The sequence below is a fragment of the Pinus tabuliformis genome, chromosome 7 (genome assembly GCF_031772625.1).
Source record: "Pinus tabuliformis cultivar Carrire ecotype Pingquan chromosome 7, CPIR1, whole genome shotgun sequence".
Classification (NCBI taxonomy): domain Eukaryota; kingdom Viridiplantae; phylum Streptophyta; class Pinopsida; order Pinales; family Pinaceae; genus Pinus; species Pinus tabuliformis.
This window is the reverse complement of record NC_142293.1, coordinates 1,197,261,354-1,197,271,320: the sequence shown is the minus strand read 5'-3', so window position 1 is coordinate 1,197,271,320 and position 9,967 is coordinate 1,197,261,354.

Sequence of the window (9,967 nt, the reverse complement as noted above, 5' to 3'; positions counted from 1 at the left end):
CATTTGTTTACTATCTCAGTTTGCCCATCAGATTGAGGATGATAAGATGAGCTATGAGCTAACTGAGTACCAAGACAAGAAAATAATTCTGTCCAAAAATTTCCAGTGAAAATGGGATCTCTGTCACTTACAATAATCTTTGGGTTTCCATGTAGCTTTTGAACTGTTTCCATAAATGCAGTAGAAACTGTACTGGCTTTAAATGGATGTGATAATGCACAAAAGTGTGCATACTTGGTAAGTCTGTCAACTACCACCATGATGACACTCTTTCCCTCAGACTTGGGTAAACCTGTGATAAAATCCATTGAAACCTCCTCCCAACGTTGGCTTGGAATGGATAAAGGTTGTAATAGACCTGGTGTCTTAATTGTTTCAACTTTATTTTGCTGGCAAACCAAACATTCCGCCACAAACTTTTGAATATCTGATTTAAGGCCATCCCAAAAAAATTCCTTCTTAACCCTGTGGTAAGTTTTTAAAAATCCTGAGTGCCCTCCTAAGGGAGAAGTGTGCAATTCCATAAGAATCTTTTGTTTTAGCTGGGAATTCTTACAGAGGTATAAGCGATCTTTGTACCATAACGAATCATTTTGCCAGCTAAATGTATCAGAAGTACTGGAATCTTGTTGTAGCTTTTGAATAAGTGCCCACACTTCTTCATCATTCTTCCATTCCTCCCTTGCTTCGTTTATCCAATCTGGTTGGATAATAGAAATGGCACACAACAATGCTTCCACATCCTCATCCTTTCTTGAGAGTGCATCTGCCACCACATTTTGCTTCCCTTTTTTGTAGATGATTTCAAAGTCATAACCCAACATCTTTGTGACCCACTTTTGTTGCTCTTCAGAGGATAATCTTTGTTCTAAAAAGTATTTAAGGCTATCATGATCCGTTTTTACCTTGAAGTGTCTTCCCATTAGGTAGGGTCGCCATTTCTTAAGTGCATGGAGTATTGCCAACATTTCCTTCTCATAAATAGCTTTGTTTAAAAACTTTCCCTTGATTGGACGACTTTCAAAAGCAATGGGTCTTTCATCTTGCATTAGAACAGCACCAATTCCATTTCCTGAAGCATCACATTCCACAATAAAGGTTTTTGTGAAGTCTGGTGTAGCTAAGACCGGTGCTTGGCACATTGCCTCTTTAAGATGTTCAAAGGCCTTTGTTGCTTCCGAAGTCCATGAAAATGAATCTTTCTTCAATAATGTTGTTAGAGGTGCTGCTATTCTCCCATAATTCTTAACAAACTTGCGATAATACCCTGTCAACCCAAGAAATCCTCGCAGATGCTTTATGGATGTGGGGATTTTCCATTCCTTAATGGCTTTAATTTTGCTAGGGTCTACCTTAACTCCTTCATGAGATACAATATGACCCAAATATTCCACCTCCTGGACTCCAAAGAAACATTTGGATCTTTTTGCATATAATTGTTTCTCCTCCAATAGTTGTAGCACCCTGTCAACATGTTCAACATGATCCTTCCAAGACTTGCTGTAGATTAGTATATCATCAAAAAATACTAACACAAATTTTCTAAGGAATGGTTTGAAAATTGAATTCATCAAACCTTGAAATGTTGAAGGTGCATTGGTAAGGCCAAAAGGCATGACCAAAAATTCATAATGACCCTCATGAGTTCTAAATGCTGTTTTCGGAATGTCTTCAATCTTCATTCTGATTTGATGATATCCTGAACGAAGATCCAACTTGGTGAAGTAAATTGATCCATGCAATTCATCCAGTAATTCATCAATAACAGGAATGGGGAACTTATCTTTAATAGTGAGCTTGTTGAGCTCCCTATAATCTGGACACATGCGCCATGATCCATCCTTCTTGTGCACCAATACTACTGGAGCTGAGAAAGAACTTTGACTCGGTTGAATTATACCAGCCTCTAGCATTTCTGCAACCATACGTTCAATTTCACTTTTTTGGACATATGGATATCTGTACGGCCTGATGTTTGGAGGAACACTTCCTGGAATCAGATGAATAGCATGATCATGATCACGCATAGGTGGGAGACCTTTGGGAGTCTCAAATACCTTGGAATGATTGTCCAGGACTTTTTGGAGATCTGGAGAAATAGATGATTCCAATGTGGAAACATCTAGCGAACATAATTGTGCAATTACACCTCTTTGCTCCTTTTTTAGAAGCTTTGTCATGCCATTAGAGCTGATTATCTTTCCTGGTTTCCCTGCAATACCCCTTAATTCAACTTCCTTTCCTTCCACAGAAAATTTCATGAAAAGTTCTTGAAAATTAAAAGCTATTGTACCCAAGGATTGTAGCCATTGGACTCCTAGTACAACATCAGCACCTCCCATTGGAATGGAAAGCATTGGGCTAGTCAATACATATTCTCCCATGGATAGCTTGATATTATGGCACTTTCCAGAACAATTTATTGTTCCTCCATTTGCAATCATCACTTGACACTCTGGTGCTGGATATAGGAAGCAATTCAATTCTTTTGCTACCCTACAATGAATAAAATTGTGGGTGCTTCCTGAATCAATCAACACTATTACCTTTTTCTTCTTGATTTGTCCTTCTATCTTGATGGTTTGAGGAGTGGTAATTCCTGCCAATGCATTACAAGATATGGTCGGATTTATTTGTTCTTCATCTAGGCTTTGTTCCTGGAATATATCCTCTTCTTTTGACCTTTCTTGCTCCTTTTCTTCTTCCTCTTCACAATCTATGTAGAATAATTTCTTCTCAGCACACTTATGACCTTTTGTGTATTTGCTATCACAATTGTAACAAAGCCCTTTTGCTCTTTTTTCTTCCAATTGTTGTGGTGTCAACCTTGTAGGTTGTGGAAGACTATGGGCAACAACACTTCCGTCTTTATAGTTGTGAATGGTATGCTTCCTAGTTGCCATAATTTTGCTTTCCATTTTTCTTGCTAACCTGAATGCCTTCTCTAATGAATCAGGTTCCCAAAGGCGCACATCATGTTGGATATTATCCTTTAAAGACCCTATGAACACATCAATCCTATGCTCCTCTGGAATATCTTTTACCCTTATGTTCAATTTTTGGAACTCCTCAATGTGCTCCATTATTGAACCCTTTTGTTTGAGACTTATCAATTGGCTAAAAAAAGTGTTGCTTTTTGTATCCTCATAATGTGCTATCAATTCTTCCGTAAAAATTGCCCAAGTGATAAATTGTTTACGAGAACAAAGCCATTGATACCATACAAACTGATTTGGTTCCAAATATAAAGTTGCCATACGTACCTTTTGTGTGTTTTGCACATTATTGAGATCGAAGAATTGCTCCATCTGTAATATCCATGTGGCGGGATCCTTGCCATCAAACTTCCTCATATCGATTTTTGGAACATGGTGAGTCTTCGATCCAACATTAGAGTCTATGGAATCATGATTAACATTTCTTTTGTTCTCATCATGAGTTTCCTTTACTACCTTTTCACCATTAGTGACCCTTTCTTGTAGCAACTTTTTCAATTCATCCATCTTATCATCCATGCCATCAATTTTAACGTCCATGCCATCCATCTTAGCTTCCATCTTAGCTTCCATGCCATCCATCTTAGCTTCCATGCCCTTTATCTTAGATTCCACCCCATTTACCTTAGATTCCACGCCATTTATCTTAGATTCCACGCCACTTATCTTAGCTTCTGTTAGCTTTTGTGAGCGTGACATTTGTTGCACTTGTTCTTGTAATTTTGATATATCATGTAGCATTTCTTCCTCTTCTTCATGAGTCATGCTAGAGCTTTCAGGTTCCTTACTAGGTGTTTGCATTTTCTTTCCTCAGGGCATCAGTTACCGATAATAATGCTTTACTATGCCCTTTGAATTCCGTTAAACCAAGCTTACACAAAAATTTAAAAAAAAAAACTACACACCTTTTTTCACTTTATAGAAGCCTGATATTGAATCTGATGTATCTCTGTAATTTCGGATCATCCAGTTCTAAAATTGCTATCTGTAGTAGCCTTCTGCGTCCTCTTTCCAATGCCACAAGTCTGAGCCAAATTGGATTCTCCAAGGAAGAGTTATGTGAAATCTCCCACAGTGACTTGCTTTTAGACTGGTTCAGTAGAGCAAACTTGTACGACGTGCCACGAGTCACTGTTTCAACCTTTGAATCTAAAACTCACCCACAAGAAACTACAGTCCGTCCTCTTTCTGTACCTTTTTACGAAATTTCAATCCGATCCTCAAAGAGAGAGTTATGACGATTTTCCCCAGGTCACCTGTTTTGAATGTAATTCAGGAGTCTGCAAAAAGGCCAAATTCCTCAGATCATATCTCCAAAAATATCACGCGAAAAGCTCTGAAATTCGGACCCAAAGTTCAGCGCCAATTCTTCTCAAATGGGTTTTTTTTTGCGACTTCTGAAACGTCACAGAAAAAAAGTTATAGTGAAAATGCCACGATGACCTATTTGGAGCAGCGAAACCCTAGAATCCAAAGCTCTGATACCAAATGTTATGAAACCAGCTCAAGAAAAGATAGAAAAGAGAGATCAACGCCTTAGAATTCAGCCTCTTCGAGGGGGCAACCTCCTTTACATTACATAAATGAACAATTCTTCGATGATACAAATGACAAAACCTCCTTTCTATATATAGGAGTCTAAGGAGTCACAATATAATCCAGCCGACCTAACAATAATAATATAAAGCCACAAAAATAACAATAGAGGGATTCTATGGGGCACATAAATAACAATATGGGGGTAATAGGGGCACAACAATATAAATAGGGGGTATAACTACAATAGTAATGGGGTAATCACTAGTATTATAGGGACCCAACAGATTCCTAGCAGAAGTGAAAAATCCGTTCAGAGGACTGCCAACAGGAAGTATTGCAAATTTTCAACAGTTTGGGAAGCTTTTTCTCAAAAGAGTGGAGGATAAGAAAAATCCTTTACAGATCTTGGTTGAATATGATAATTTAAAAAGAAACCCAGGTGGAACAGTGCAGTATTTTTTTGCTAGGTTCAATAATGTGTATAATGCAATTCCATCTAATATTAAACCTCCTCCTAGATTAACTCTACTCTGTTATCTTGATGCATTTGATGTTCAATTTGATTTTCAATTAAGACAACAGAATTCTGCTACACTCGAAGACATGCAGAATAATGCTATAACAGTAGAAACTAATTTCTTGGCAAAAAAGGAGAAAATGCTTACTGAAAGGAAAGTAATTAAGGATGAACCTTCCTCTTCTGAAGATACCAAATTTGATGTTGTGCTAAAAACAATCGAAATGTTGGTTAATAAGTTAACTCCTCTCGGGTGTGAGCCTCAACCACAAATCAAAAATCCCAAATTCAGAAGACCTCAAGGTCCTCAAGTTCGTCAAAGAGATCAGAAAGGCCCTGAAGATCAGCAGGTCATAAGGCCTCCTTCCCTAAGAATTTTGTGGATGAGGAAAATGCAGAGGATGCTAAAGAACAAGAAAATTGTCTTGATGTTGAAGTCTGAAATTGTTTTCTTTTTTACTATCCTTTTTCCCTCTCCTTTATCTTTTTGTGACCATTTTGTAGCAGTTTCAACCTAATCAAGGTCATCTTAGACTTACTCAAGCATATAAAAGGTATTAATCATCCATGTTTTAAAATCTATTGTTTATTTGTGAATTATAATGAAAACATCTCTACAACTACAAAATTTTGATCATTCCGCAACTAATATTGGATTTTGCAGCCATCTCCATGATTAGATAGGTTTCAATGTACCAATGAGAAATTGAAAGATACCTGTAGATGACAGATGTTTCCCACATGGATGTCCACCTATCAGCATGATCTGGCAAGTTATAGAGATCAAAAGATCTAATATTCAAACCTAAATTCACATGCAAGTTATGATGATGCAACAGTCAAGCGAAGATCGGCAAAAGATCATGGCGAGATCAAGCGAGCTGGGAGAAGACTTGTTTGATTGAGAAGCAATGTTCGAGAACGATCCCTCATTATTTTATCTTCCAGTAGAAAATCTTGAGGAGATATAGTTTGAATTTAAGTTTACTTCTTAGATGCCAAATCTGTTTAATTGCCTATCGGCATAGAACTCTTAGAATCGTTTGATAAAGAATTGTATAAAAGCAGTGAGGCGAAACCAAAAACAAAGTTTAGTTGATCGTTATTTATTTTTAGTATTTGCAAACTTTGTTTAAGAAACCTCTGCATATTAATATAATACTTTGTTCTTCAACGCGTGGTTGAGTAATCATTGATCAATGACAGACTTACGCTAAGAGGAGGCCCCCCTGGAGAGTTGTAAGGATAGTTAATTTTTCAATCTATATTGATAGATAGTTTGCATTCAGTTTGCAATTCCATGTAGATTTCCTTCTGTTAGTTAGAATAGTTACATTTTCGTTGTGTTCTAAGCACCTGTTGTTTTGTTTTTAGAGCGTTCATCAACAAAAATACTAAAAAGATTTATTTCTAGCATGCATTTCATTCAAGCAATTTAATTTTATAATTCAGTTAAATTCGTGGATAATGAGAGATGGTTTTTCAAAGCTCTTAACACACATTAGTAATAACTTGAAGTTACAAGTTTTTGTTTGATTTACTTTCCTTATGAAATCAATTAGTATTATCATTCCTTTTCTACAAATAAATTTAAATTTCCTTTTCTACAAATAGACTTAAATTTCCTTTTCTGAAAATAGAGTTAGATTTCCTTTTCTGCAATTAGTGTTAAGATTTATTTTCTACAATCTAGTATTAATATTTCCTTTTTTTTTCAATTAGAGATAGACTTTCAAATTTCTCAATTAGAATAAATTGAGATTTCAAGTTCTAGATTAATTTTCAATTCAGTTTGGCATTTGGTTTGGATGTAGCTTTAATAGAAAGAACATGTGTGTGGTAACTCTTTAATTTCATTTAACATTTATCCACACTTAGATCATAGAATTCCTAGAATGTATGGTGCACATACATCTCATAAGTACACAAACCTTGGTTGACAATTAATGAAGTAATTTAAGAACAATTAAATTACCCAACATTTTGGAGTCGTTGTCGAGGAGGTGTATATAGGATTCCATTCTTGATTTGCATATAATTTTTGGTGCATTCAATTTTGTAGATGCATAAGTAAAGCATGGTAAAAATCAATTATGCATAGAGAAAGGGATTCTTGGGGTAGATTTGTAAGTAGAGGTAGAAGTTCAATTACAACATCACCACTCACCCCCTCTAGACCTTGTGATGCCACACCATCCATTAACACTCGCATCCCATAATTTCCAGGTAGACATAGACTTCCTAAGGTGCATAGGTCTAAAATCCAACCAAGAGATTCACCAACTTCTTCTACTGAAGTTGTCGTTGAAGAACCTACATCCCCAACAAGAGTAATATTTCTCTCTTCAACAGGAGAACAAATTTTAGGACAAGAATTAGAGGTTCCTAGTGAAGAGGAAGAAGAAACTTATTTTAATATACCATTAGTAGAGGAACCAGAAGAAGAGCTAGATAACCCTATTATAGAACCTTATATTAGCTCTGAGGAATCTATAATGGCAAGGGAAGGAGAAGGAGAGGTACACAATGTAAATGGTGAACTTAGGATTGGAGATGGAAGAGGCAGAGGAGGAAATAGAGGAGGAGGAGGATGATGAGGTGGTAGAGGAGAACCAGATCCTTATGTATTTTCCATTTTTTATGAAGATAGCATGGCCACAATGAAAAACATTTCACATTATATCCTCCCTAATTTCCATGGTTTGAGAAATGAGGATCCATAAACATTTCTTTTTGAGTTTGAAGTTTTATGTAGATCTTATGACTACTTACTTGATCCTCAAAAATTGAAATTATTTCCAGCTACTCTTAAAGATGGAGCACTTAAATGGTTCATGGGACTAGGAACACATACTATTAGAACATGGGAAGAAATGAAAAATGTGTTCTTAGACAAATACAAAGATTATTGCATGCCCCATAACCTTAAGGATGAAGTCTTTAAGATGATGCAAAAAGAGGATGAAAGCCTTGAAGACCTAGTTGAAATATTTGCCTATAATGTTAAAAGGGCTAGGATGCATGACTTAGATGATGAAACATTAAAATCTCTTTTGTTGAAATCCATCAGAGATGAATGGATTGACCTTATTAATTTAATGGGCAAAGGAGATGTTTCTCAACTTTCATTTGATGAAATTTGTGATTTGTGTAAACATATCTCAAGGGGAAAAGCTAGAACTAGTAAAAGTCTAAGAGACCCTGTCATGTCAAGGATTAGTAAATCTATAACTGGAACAATTAGTAGAGCTGAAATAGATAATTTTCTTGATAATTTCAAAATAAATATTCTTGGGAAACTTAGTGAACAACTAGATGCTCTAAAAATACAGAACAAGCAAAAAGTTGAGAATGTTGCATTATTTATTTTATCTCCTAAATGTAGGAAGAAGCATGCCTTGAGAGAATGTCCTCTTGATAGTATAGAAATTTGTTTCATATGCGCTGAAAATCACGATACAAAGGAATGCCCCTCAATACCTGGTCTTAAATTTGTTTTTTAAGATGAGGCTGGAACAAGCCAAGCTGAATCACTTTGTTTTATTGCTAAAAGGCCATGGAAAAATCAACATCCAAATATGACTCAAGATTTAAATACTTAATCGTATGCACAACCACATAATAACTGGATTGCACCTCTGCCATGGAAACCTTAGCCCCCACAACCTCAAATTCCATCCTGGGCACAAGGTTGGAAAAATCCCTATGGAAGAAATCCTCAATTCCAAAATCCTTATTCTTTTCCACCACAATATTATTCTCCTCAACCAAACCATCTTCCTCAGTTCTAAAATCCAAATCAACAACTTTCATCACCATTCCCTCAAAAATCCAATCAACTACCTGCTTAACTTCTCTTGAATCCAAATAATAAGAATCAACAAGTTGTTTATAATGTTGAGGGACAGAATTTTCAATCTTGTATGATAACCCCATTAGGTCTAAATGATGTTCAACTTAGATCTAGTAGGGTTCTGCAAAATAAGTCACCAACAATCACCATCCAAAAATCTAAAGACGATGAAGTTCATGAAAAAGATGCAATTCTTGATCAAAAAAATATATTCTCTAAAGGAAGAAGTTTTTGTACAAACAAAGGATGAGCAAATAAAATAAGCTCCTACAGTTCCTCTAGTAGTAGAATAACTTTCTATTTCCTTACAAGATCCACCTTTTCCTAAAAGACTCAAAATTCATAAAGGGATAGAAAGGAAAATTGTTTTACCATATTATGATATGTTAGATAAACTTAAAAATATTTTCATCAAAATTCCTTTACTTCAAGCTATAAAGGAAATACCAATATTCCCAAAAACTATTAAGGAGCTATGCATTAGAAAACCAGGAAGAAAAAGAAAAGATGTCAAAAAAATCCAGCTGGTAGGAAAAATTGTTGATATTATGATGGGGAAACCAATTGTTCAAAAATATTTAGATCCAAGTAGCCCTATTATAAAAATTCATATAAATGGTATTAAGATTCCAAACACTTTGATTGATCTGGGAGCAGTCATCAACATTATGAGTAAATAGACAATGGATCAATTAAAGCTTCCTAATCTTCAATATACTCCCATATTGCTACAATTAGCAGATAGATTTGCTATCAAACCAGATGGTATATTAGAAGATGTGTTTGTTTCTCTAAATTCTTGGGAATATCCTGTGGATTTCATGATTTTAACTCCCAAGAATAATTTAGGAGGCCATCCTTTAATCCTTGGTAGACCTTGGCTAGCTATAGTTGATGCATTTATAAGTTGTAGATATGATGATATGTATATTTTTTTATGGAAACTCCACTAAGAAATTTGCATTGTATCCACCTACAAAAATAATGACTTAAGTAGAAAGTGAAATTTGGATAGATGATGATAATGAGGACTTTGATGATATGCAACCAGTGATCCAAGTG